Source organism: Triticum dicoccoides, chromosome 5B (genome assembly GCF_002162155.2).
Source record: "Triticum dicoccoides isolate Atlit2015 ecotype Zavitan chromosome 5B, WEW_v2.0, whole genome shotgun sequence".
Lineage (NCBI taxonomy): Eukaryota > Viridiplantae > Streptophyta > Magnoliopsida > Poales > Poaceae > Triticum > Triticum dicoccoides.
The window spans coordinates 586,235,673-586,245,862 of record NC_041389.1 but is presented as its reverse complement, the minus strand read 5'-3'; positions in this window follow the sequence as shown (position 1 = coordinate 586,245,862).

The following is a 10,190-nucleotide window of genomic DNA, read 5'->3' as shown; positions in this document are numbered from 1 at the left end:
GGGTCTTCAAGCAGTCCGGCCGACTTAACGCCAAACACAAAGGCTCGACACACCAAGTGAAAGTGACGAAACCCAAAAGCAGCGCTCCGGAAACCAAAATACTTTCCCCTTAGAAGTCAAAACAGTGAACTCACTTCACGTGATAACACGCAGCGCGGCCCCTGCTATACCAGGACACCGTCCGCAGACTGGGGATAAAACCCACCAAAATTCACTATAGCAGCACTTCCTTCAAAGGAGTGACGCCAGGCCTTTTTAGCCAATTTTACAGGCTCTATACCACTAGGGGTCGTGTTCGGTTCACCCGACAACCTCCGTCGCGAAAATCTCACCCTCCATCGCCCCATTTAGCAGTAGCCCTTAAGCACTACTGGGCGTGCAGCTTTCGCGCGCTTTAATGCAATACCACATTACGCATCTCTTACGCTTAAAAATGCCCGGTCCACGTGGCATATTCTTAAAACTCCAGGTGTCTCTCGACCACGGAGAATGTGCGGCTGCCTAGACAGCCACACATTATTCCGACCTTGCAGGTCAAAGCCCCTAAAAACAAATTATTTAGACCTCGGACATGGTTTGACGAGTCCGCCAAGGGGCTTCCCAGCCGCATACCCTTTTTTTAGGGGGCCGCGCGCATAAATGATGAAAGCCAATAAAGCTCAACTTTCTTCATCTTCCAAATTATACTTTATTTTGATACACTTTTTGCACGATATTTCTTAGAAACTAAGTCCTTCTCTTTTACAGATGAAGCACGTGCTACACCCGTCCAGGATACAGCACAACGGAGACACAGGCGCAGACGTGCAGTTGGGACCCGTTGCAAGGATTCTTTTCAGATTAAGACCCTGCGTAAACCTTTCTCACTGTCTCTTGTTGATACACATCCCCCGATTTCCTAGCAGAGCCGAGGAGGAGGCTGGCGTTTTGGCATCGGCCGCGTCAGAAGTTCCCGCCTGTACCTGGACACTAGGGGCTTAGGGCTTTATTCTGCCCGATATCATAAAGACCGAACACCTCAGGGAGTGTTCGGCGTCTTGAGTTAGGCCTTATATGCATCAGCTCCGAATCATGTCTTTGGTCAAATGTTGGGTTTGTCCGGCTCCTGTGTTTTGCTGCCTTACGTTCCGTATCATCGGCTAACGCGGCACCAGGAGAACTACTGCGATTGTGCCCCGGTTCGGCCGGGAGAGCACCTCAGTAGAGAAAGCTGAAAACTGACTGTCATGATATAGCGAGAGACTGGTCAACCACTCGATCGACCATTGGAATGTTTAGAATTCCTCCGCTTTGACGAAGGACCGCTTCCCGGTCAGGCACATACGCACCCCAAGTTCGGAGAAGCGTGGTGCCATCAGGGGCTAAATAGTAGCCCCACATTCGAGCTCCTATGGCTAGGTGAAAGTGATAAAGCATTATAGTCCAGTTGCCTAGTTTGCTATGCTATCACCTCCTCAAAAGGACCAAGACGTTGGATTAAGTGTGAAAAAGCATTTTTTTTGCAAACACCCCCGCACCATGTGCGTGGGGGCTGAAGCCAAAGACTGCCATCTTTCAGATTATACATACATATACGGTCGCACAGGAGATAGTTCAATACTTGAACACACAAGTATAAAAAGTCATTGCATTATAAACATGATCTTAGAAATCATACATGTCATTGAAACATAACATCTTTCGAGCACTGCGACTCTATTATATGAGCGCCCTGCAGGACTTCCTCAAAGTAATGCTCGGTGGGGAATCGGCTTTTGTCCGAACCCTGGGATGCAACAGCGGTGGCATCCATCTCCGCCCAGTATGTTTTACCACAGGCGAGAGCCATCCGCGCACCTTCTATGCATGCCGACCGCTTCATCGCCTTAATATGCGGCACTGCCCCAAGGAATTGCTGCAACAAGCCAAAATAACTCTTCGGCTGGGGCCTTTTCGGCCACAGATGAGTTACCACATCCGTCATGGCCAGTCCGGACAATCTATTCAGCTCAGCCCACTCAACCAGCCGATCCCTCAACGGAAGTGGACGCTCCGGACTATGGAATTGAGACCAGAAAAGCTCTTCCATTTCATGATCCTCCTGGCTTCGAAAGTGCATGACTGCGTCAGCCGCACTCGCCGCCATGTCCAGATAAGGATCCTCCGCACCGTACAATCGGCCCAGCTGAGCATACTTCGGATCCGTGAACTTCCTACGCAACATAAAGGGCTTTCCAGCCACAATGTCTCCGACCTGACGCAGTTCCTCCTTCATAGCACACATCACACTACGGGCATCCTTGGCTTCGGCATCGGCCTTCTTCAGGTCCTCTTGCTCCGCTCGGCATTCTCCTTCAAGAACCTCCAGGCGGTCAGTAGCAACTTTTAATTTCATGGCCATTCCGGCCATCTCCTCCCAGCTTCGGCAGTGAGCAGCCTTCTCGGCTTCTAGCTCTTCCGCTACCTTCAAGGCAGCCGCCTCGCTTTTTTTGGCTTGATTCTTGGCCTGAGCAAGTTCTGCTCGAAGGTCTTCCACAGCAGCAGCACCATCTGCATCAAGCATACAACTTGTAAGGAATGGGAATCAGCTCCCTTACTAAGCGACCGCGGCGCAATCACATACCTTGTGACTCATCAAGTCGTTTATTGACCAGCGAGATATCCGCATCTGCAGCGTCGAGTTGCTTCTTCAGCTCGGCGAATCCATCCATCCGGCTGGCCATCGAACGTTCCGCCACCTGCATAGGAAAGGCGTCAGTTAATAACTGAGATTATGATCCTAGGCACGCTGCCGTTTTCGACAGCATACCAAGTCTCAGGGGCTACTATACAGGGCGCACTTCATGTGCAAAACTGTCAACAGGTATGTCATTTTTTGCGTACCTCAAATCCCATCAGTAAACTTCCGACGGCCTCATACAACCTGCTTTCGGTGGACGACATCCTCTCAATCACATTACCCATTAATGTGTGGTGATCTTCTGAGATGGACGCCCTCTTAAGCAAATCCTGCAACTCCACCGGCCGTACTCCAATGGGTGCCGAACTCTCCGGCCCCGCCGGACTCGGGGAGACCCTCCGCGACGACACCTCAGGATCGTCCGCCCCGTGCGATGGGGCGGCAGACGGAGGCGTTTCGCTCTCCATCATCTTCGGACGAAGGTCTCCCGAAGATGAGCTGTGCTGAGATGGGCTGAGATCCGAACTACAAGGTAAAAACTTCGGTTACCTTTAGACATTAAGCAGGGGTGTCTAATAATTATAAAATCCCCCTTTTTACTTACGGCTCGTTAGAGGGCTGATTCCTCCGAGGAGACAGTACGGCCGGGGCGCTTTCTGGCGCAGGACCTTCCGGTACAGATTTCTTTCCCCGCTTTGAGGCCTTGGCCTCCGGGTCTTCGGAAGCGCTCTGCTTCTCCCCCTGGAAGGAGGGACTCTCGATTCCTCCCTTACTAAACGCCTCCTTGGCAGAGGTGACAGTTTCCCCGTGCCCCCCTTCGCCCTCATTTGAAGGTGCAACCTCCAACATTTTGATTAACACGGGATGCTGCGTGGTCTCAGGGAGGGGGGCCGAACACCGTATCAGTTTTGCTTGCGCTATCCACTCCTGTCCAGGGATAGTTGGTTAAAAGGCAAGCTCATGATAAATAAATGGATGGTGTGTCCGGACACAGGGCTACTTACTTGAGTATCCGGGCGATTGCAGCTTAGGCCAGCGTCCTCGGTCAATTCCGGATGCGTCTCTTGCGATCCGAAGAACAGTTTATACATCTCCATGGGAGTCAAACACATGAAGTGTTGAAGAGCTCGCGGCCCCTCCAGATTAAATTCCCACAGACGGAGGGGGCGACGTTTGCAGGGCAGTAGGCGCCGGATCAACATGACCTGCACCACTGCAACCAGATTGATCTCCCTTTCTTGGAGGACTCGAATCCGGTCCTGCAACAGGGGGACGTCTTTGGGCGGCCCCCAGTCACGCCCCTTGTTGACCCATGACGTCAGCTGCTGTGGAGGGCCCGAGCGAAAGACGGGCGGCGGCTTCTGCCTGCTGCCCCGGGGAGCGGTGATATAAAACCACTCCTATTGCCACAAGCCGAGCTCCTCTTGGAAAGAGCCCTTGGGCCATGGAGCTTCGGCCCTCTTGCTTATAACCGCCCGCCGCACTCTGCCTGACGCCCCTCAATCATCTTCGGCTCCACGTTGAAGGTTTTGAGCCATAAGCCGAAGTGAGGGGTAGTGCGGAGGAAGGCTTCACAAACGACAATGAATGATGAGATATGGAGGATGGACTCCGGAGCCAGGTCGTGGAATTCCAGCCCATAGTAAAACATGCGCCCCCTCATGAAGGGATCCGTCGGGAAGCCTAAACCCCGACGGAAGTGAGACATGAACACGATGATCTCGCCAGGCTCGGGAGTTGGGATAGCTTGCCCTCGGGCAAGCAGCCTATGCGAAATCTCGTAGGTTAAATACCTGGCATCTCTCAGCTTTAGCACGTCCTCCTCCGTGACGGAGGAGGGCATCCACCGGCCTCGTAGATCAGGACCGGACATTGTCGAGGATCGAAGGTACCTGAATTCGGAGCCCTGGGTGTTGGAACTCAGGGAGAGGGGCGGATTCAATAGAGGATTGAATAAAAAGAACGGGCCTTGGTCTCATTATAAAGAGGAAGAATACCAAGAGCCGTCCCCGTGACCGTTTGGAACCCGCCTTCGATGGAGGGGGCGTGGCAACGGGCGCGGTTGGGTTACCCACGTCCGTATTGATGGGAATCCCGGAATAAGGGGAACACGATCTCTGCTTCAACAGGACGTGCCAAGGAAACCGCTTCGCTAAACACGCTGAAGTGGTACAATAAAAACGTTTCAAATAAAGTCTTGGTTGTGGTGTGACGTCATGCCACGGAATATGTCAGCAGATTGAACTTGTGTGAATATTATTCTCTCTACGATGGTATGTGGAAATTATTTTGCAGAGCCGGACACTATCCTGGTGTTCACAATCTTCTATAAATTATTCGGAGGAGGAACCCGCCTTGCAATGCCGAAGACAATATGCGCGCCGGACTCGTCGTCATTGAAGCCTGGTTCAGGGGCTACTGAGGGAGTCCCGGACTAGGGGGTGTCCGGATAGCCGAACTACCATCATCGGCGGACTCCAAGACTATGAAGATACAAGATTGAAGACTTCGTCCCGTGTCCGGATGGGACTTTCCTTGGCGTGGAAGGCAAGCTTGGCGATACGGATATGTAGATCTCCTACCATTGTAACCGACTCTGTGTAACCCTAGCCCTCTCCGGTGTCTATATAAACCGGATGGCTTTAGTCCATAGGACGAACAACAATCATACCATAGGCTAGCTTCTAGGGTTTAGCCTCCTTGATCTCGTGGTAGATCTACTCTTGTAACCCACATCATCAATATTAATCAAGCAGAACGTAGGGTTTTACCTCCATCAAGAGGGCCCGAACCTGGGTAAAAACATCGTGTCCCTCGTCTCCTGTTACCATCCGCCTAGACGCACAGTTCAGGACCCCCTACCCGAGATCCGCCGGTTTTGACACCGACAATATCCCTTGAGCCCTGCGAAGCTGCCCTTCAAGAGCTCGAAACCACTGTGCGCTGGCCCCACGGTGGGCGCCAATTGTGATGGAATTGTCATGGCAGATGCCCTAGCATGAGGACTTAGGTGTGGAGCCATCGCTACGAGGTTAGCTTGAAGGGGTTAAAACGGGACAAGGGACACAGAGAGTTTACCCAGGTTCGGCCCCTCGCAATGAGGTAAAGGCCTACTCCCGCTTTAGGTTGTATCGCTTGGTTTTCGATTACCAAGGAGCGAATACGCTTGACCTAGTTCTCGACTTGTTGGTTCTTGCCTTAACCCGCCGCCGGGTCACCCCTTTATATACACAGGCTGATGCCCGGCGGCTCACAGAGTCCCGGCCGGCTCATACACAACGTGTCCGAGTCGGTGACAGAACTACACTTTCCTTAACGTACAAGTTAAACATATGGCGGTTTACGCCCGTGGGCCTCAAGTCTCCTCTGGGTCTTGGGCCTTTAGTAAGATTGCTTCATGAATCGCCATCTTCAACATCTTCTTGGGCCTCTTCATTATGAACCGCCAGTGGCATGACCCGGTCCCTCCTGGGTGGGTCATACCCAATAGTTATATCTCCAGCACCCACCATATGCTATGCTCGAGATAAAAGCCTCTAGTGAAAATTATGGCCCGTGGGTCTATTTTATCATATATGAACACAGAAATAATCCTCTGAATTTTATTTCTACTTTGTGTTTACAATTATCTATCTACCACTACAAGATTTAATCCTTGCAAGTAACCACCAAGGGGATTGACAACCCTCTTGTTTGCGTTGGGTGCAAGTATTTGCTTTTGTGTGTGTAGGTGTTGTTCACTAGGGCTTCGTGCGATTCTCCTACTAGATTGATAACCTTGTTTCTTAACTGAGGAAAATACTTATCTCTACTGTGCTGCATCTCCCCTCCTCTTCGGGAGAATCCCAACGCAGCTCACAAGTAGCAATGACGCTGTCATGGTTTTCGCTAGTAGAGAGCAGAGACTACGCCGGCCTACGACTGGACTTGTCCAGGGCTTGGCCGAGTCGTGGGGGGCTGGGGGATGTGGCCAAGCTCCCTGCGTCGGCCGAGCGTGTCGCAATGGCGGTAGGCGCACGTGTGAACCAGGGGCAAAATTGGGCCTGGGGCAACTGGGGTTGTAGCCCCAGGCGTGGCCCAACTTGCAACTATACAAGTAGTAGCAAAAAATTCAGAATTTGAGATAGACAAAAGCCCAGCCCGAGGCTTCAGCCCATAAACGTACAAGGCTACAAGTAGATCAGTCAATTAGCCCAACAATAAGCCTTTTACCTCCACGTGCAACTCCAACCAGAACGGAAAATGAATCGCCCAGCGCCCCAGCCCAGTGGACGCTTCCTCACACAATCGACAGTAGAGAAACCCTCGCCTCGCTCAGGCGATGCGCCGCCGCCGACCCGTTGTATTCGTCAACCTGTCCTGCCGGCCCGGCGTCCTTACCATCCACCTCTCCTCCAACTACTGCTAAATTGCAGTGCGCGTACACCCAGCCAGCGGCCGTACAAGTATGTAGCTTGTATCATCTTAATTTGTTTTACCTAGTACCTTCATATCAGCTAAACTTACTGAGTTGGTAATGCTAAATTATACTCTCTGAATGTGTCCATTTCTATGATAAATAAATATGGACGGAGGAAGTACTACTTAATTAGTCAATTTTATTTCATTCTCAACAGGAAATTAGAAGTCCATGATGAAGAGGACACATACAATTAATTTTTTTTCTCAATCAACATCCAACCAGCCTGGATCCAACAATACCAACACCAATGAGCATTGTAAAAAATGAGTTGCAAAATAAGATGAATGATGAATGTATGAGTCACCGTTTGGTATGCTATATTGAGCTTGATGTATTTGCAAGCCTTAATGATATTAAGATTATATACTACTATAAAAAAATAAGGAAATGCAAGGGGCTACTACCTCGTACAGTTTGCGATAATGATATATTATGTCCCTTTTGAATTTTTTGTATGAATAATTGACTTAGTTTATGTACAGTGTCATGACTTAAATACTGGATTTTATGTTTGTAGCTCCACGTCTTTCTACTATTGATGGTGAAGAAATGATGGCCTTAAATTAAGCAAGTCTTCATAAAATTGGTACTCCCTCCGTCCAGGTGCATAGGGCACCTAAGAAGTGACACAGTGAACCAGGCATGTGTTGATTGGATGCTCACCATGTTTTTCTCTCCCTCTAGTTAATCCAGCATTAAGTGTTGTGATAGTTGGACTAACCATGCATAGGCCAACGAGTTGTTTCACCCAATTCTTTAGGTCCAGCATGCATGCATGCAAAGAAAAAGTTAATGGTAGTGGCGCCTAATTACTTTGTACATGAAAGGAAGAGAAATGAGCAGTTGAAAACGCTTCATGCATTGAGTAGGCAGACGAGTTATTAGTGCTAATAGATGAAGGATGACTAATATATTTGAAAATCCTAAATTCTCTTAGATGCCCTATGCACCTGGACGGAGGGAGTACCGATGTTTGCAAATGATGCACTTTGTTAAACTATTTGTTTTTATTGAATTTCCTCTTGTGGTAATAATGACTTTATATTCCATTTTAATGTGAAATTATGCCATACTTCTAACATGCATTGGTATGTGTGCTATTTGACGTTATTTTTAGTCACTTGGTTTTAGGCCTAGGCTTTCTAAAATCCTGGCTCCGCCTCTGGTGTGAACAGTGGACGTGGCCATGACCATGGTCGGGGAGGAGGGGACATGGCCGAGGCGACGTTGGCTGGTACCTGAGGGGCTCAGGCGCGCGAGGCGGAGGGCTGTGTGTGGCGAAGGAGCCGGGGACGCGCTGCTGGCTTCGGCAGCGGGGTCAAGGCCCGGGCGCTGCACAGAGCGCTCTCTAGCAAGCGAACCCCTGGTTTTTTTTGGAACATAGACGCTAGAGGCGTCCGGCTTTAAATTAATAAAGCCACCAGGCAGCATCCACACAAACTTAAGTCTTACAAACCAAATAAAACAGTCTTCGAGCCGTCGACTCCAGATATAGCTAGGGAGGGACAGGCATTAGGTCTAGATCACAAAAGCGGAGCCTCAAGAAGATAGATAGCTTAAAGTAAGAATCTCATGGTCACGCAGTCATCCCGTCTTGTCGAGCCTTCACCATGGTCGTCTTGATCAGCTCCATAGTCTCCTTCATGCGTTCCTCGTCACGCTTCTTCCCCAATGGCGCCCATACCTGAAGGAAGATGTGACATTTGCAGATGATATCAGCGGGGTGGGCCGGGAACTTGTGCTCAATCGTAATTTTGTTCCGGACCGACCAAAGGGACCACAACAACGCCCCAACGCATCGCCAAACTATCCTGGCATTAACCCCACGTTGCACCGATAAGATAGTAAGTAAATCATGGCTAGATTGTGGATTCCAATTTTGTTTGAAAGCGTCTCTAACCGCACTTCACACAAATCTAGCGAGCGCACATCCAAAGAACACGTGGTTTGCGTTTTCCCCTAAACCGCAAGTGGTGCATGTTCCGTCCGCCGGCCCATTGTGTTTGGCCACATTATCGGAGGTTGGTAAGCGGTTGCGAAACATTTGCCACAAGAAGATCTTGATTTTGAGAGGTATACCGGGACCCGGGTGGCCACAGGTGTGATCAGCCTTGTCCATTACCTAGGGGTGTATGGGTCGTCTGTATGGCTGGAGCTGGGGCCAGGTGGTTTGAACTGTCAGCTGTACCTTCTAGAAGCTCCTGGATAGAAAGTGTTTGTGCTGCACAGAGAAAGGAGGGAGTGAAGTCTTGGTCTAATTTTTTGGTGGGTGTAGTTAGTTACTAAGGTGACCAACTTTACCACCTTTCAGCAACTAGAGAGCAAGACAAAAAGTACTTGCTGCGTAAACTTGTAGTTGGACCAGGGGTTGAGTGGCTAGCACCGTACCTCTCTTCCAAAATTTTCTTCTCAAGCTTTCTCTTAGGCTTATTCTTTTTTAGAAAGGAACAAATGCTCTCTAAGGACTTGAGCTGTGAAGTAACCACCTCTTCCACTCTTGTAAAAATTCTCAATCAATTCACATGATCTGTTTAGGTCCTAAAACCACCAAAAATACACCCAAGCCTCTCTGGAGTTTTTGCATTTGAGCTACACCAAAAATTAACACAATTTTGGTTGGGCGCTAGCCCAATTTCAAGGTATAGCCCAATTTCAAGGTGTTTTTAGTTTGCTAAGTCCAAAAAAGGTAATTCAAGAAAGAATCAGGAAAAAAAGTAAACAAAAACTAAAATGCAAAAAAGAAAGAAAAACGTCAAAATTCAGGATGTTACAATTGGTATGCGGGCGCGCGGGGTGGCTATTGCCTCCCTATGCCATATCCGGCTTAACCGATGGGCACAATATTTTTTCATTTATAAACCAATGTGTATTTTTTTTTCCAAACCCTTATCCTGATAGGATTTTTACCTGCCGGGTTCGCAAGTTGCGCGTACCCATTGCCATGTTGATGCTAGACTTTGCCTGTGACGAGGAAAGGAACGCAAGTGGTGTGAAGTGATTTGTATAGGGAAAGAAGTGTACGATAAAAAGACATTCGTCTTATGCGCCCATATATACGCGCATATACTC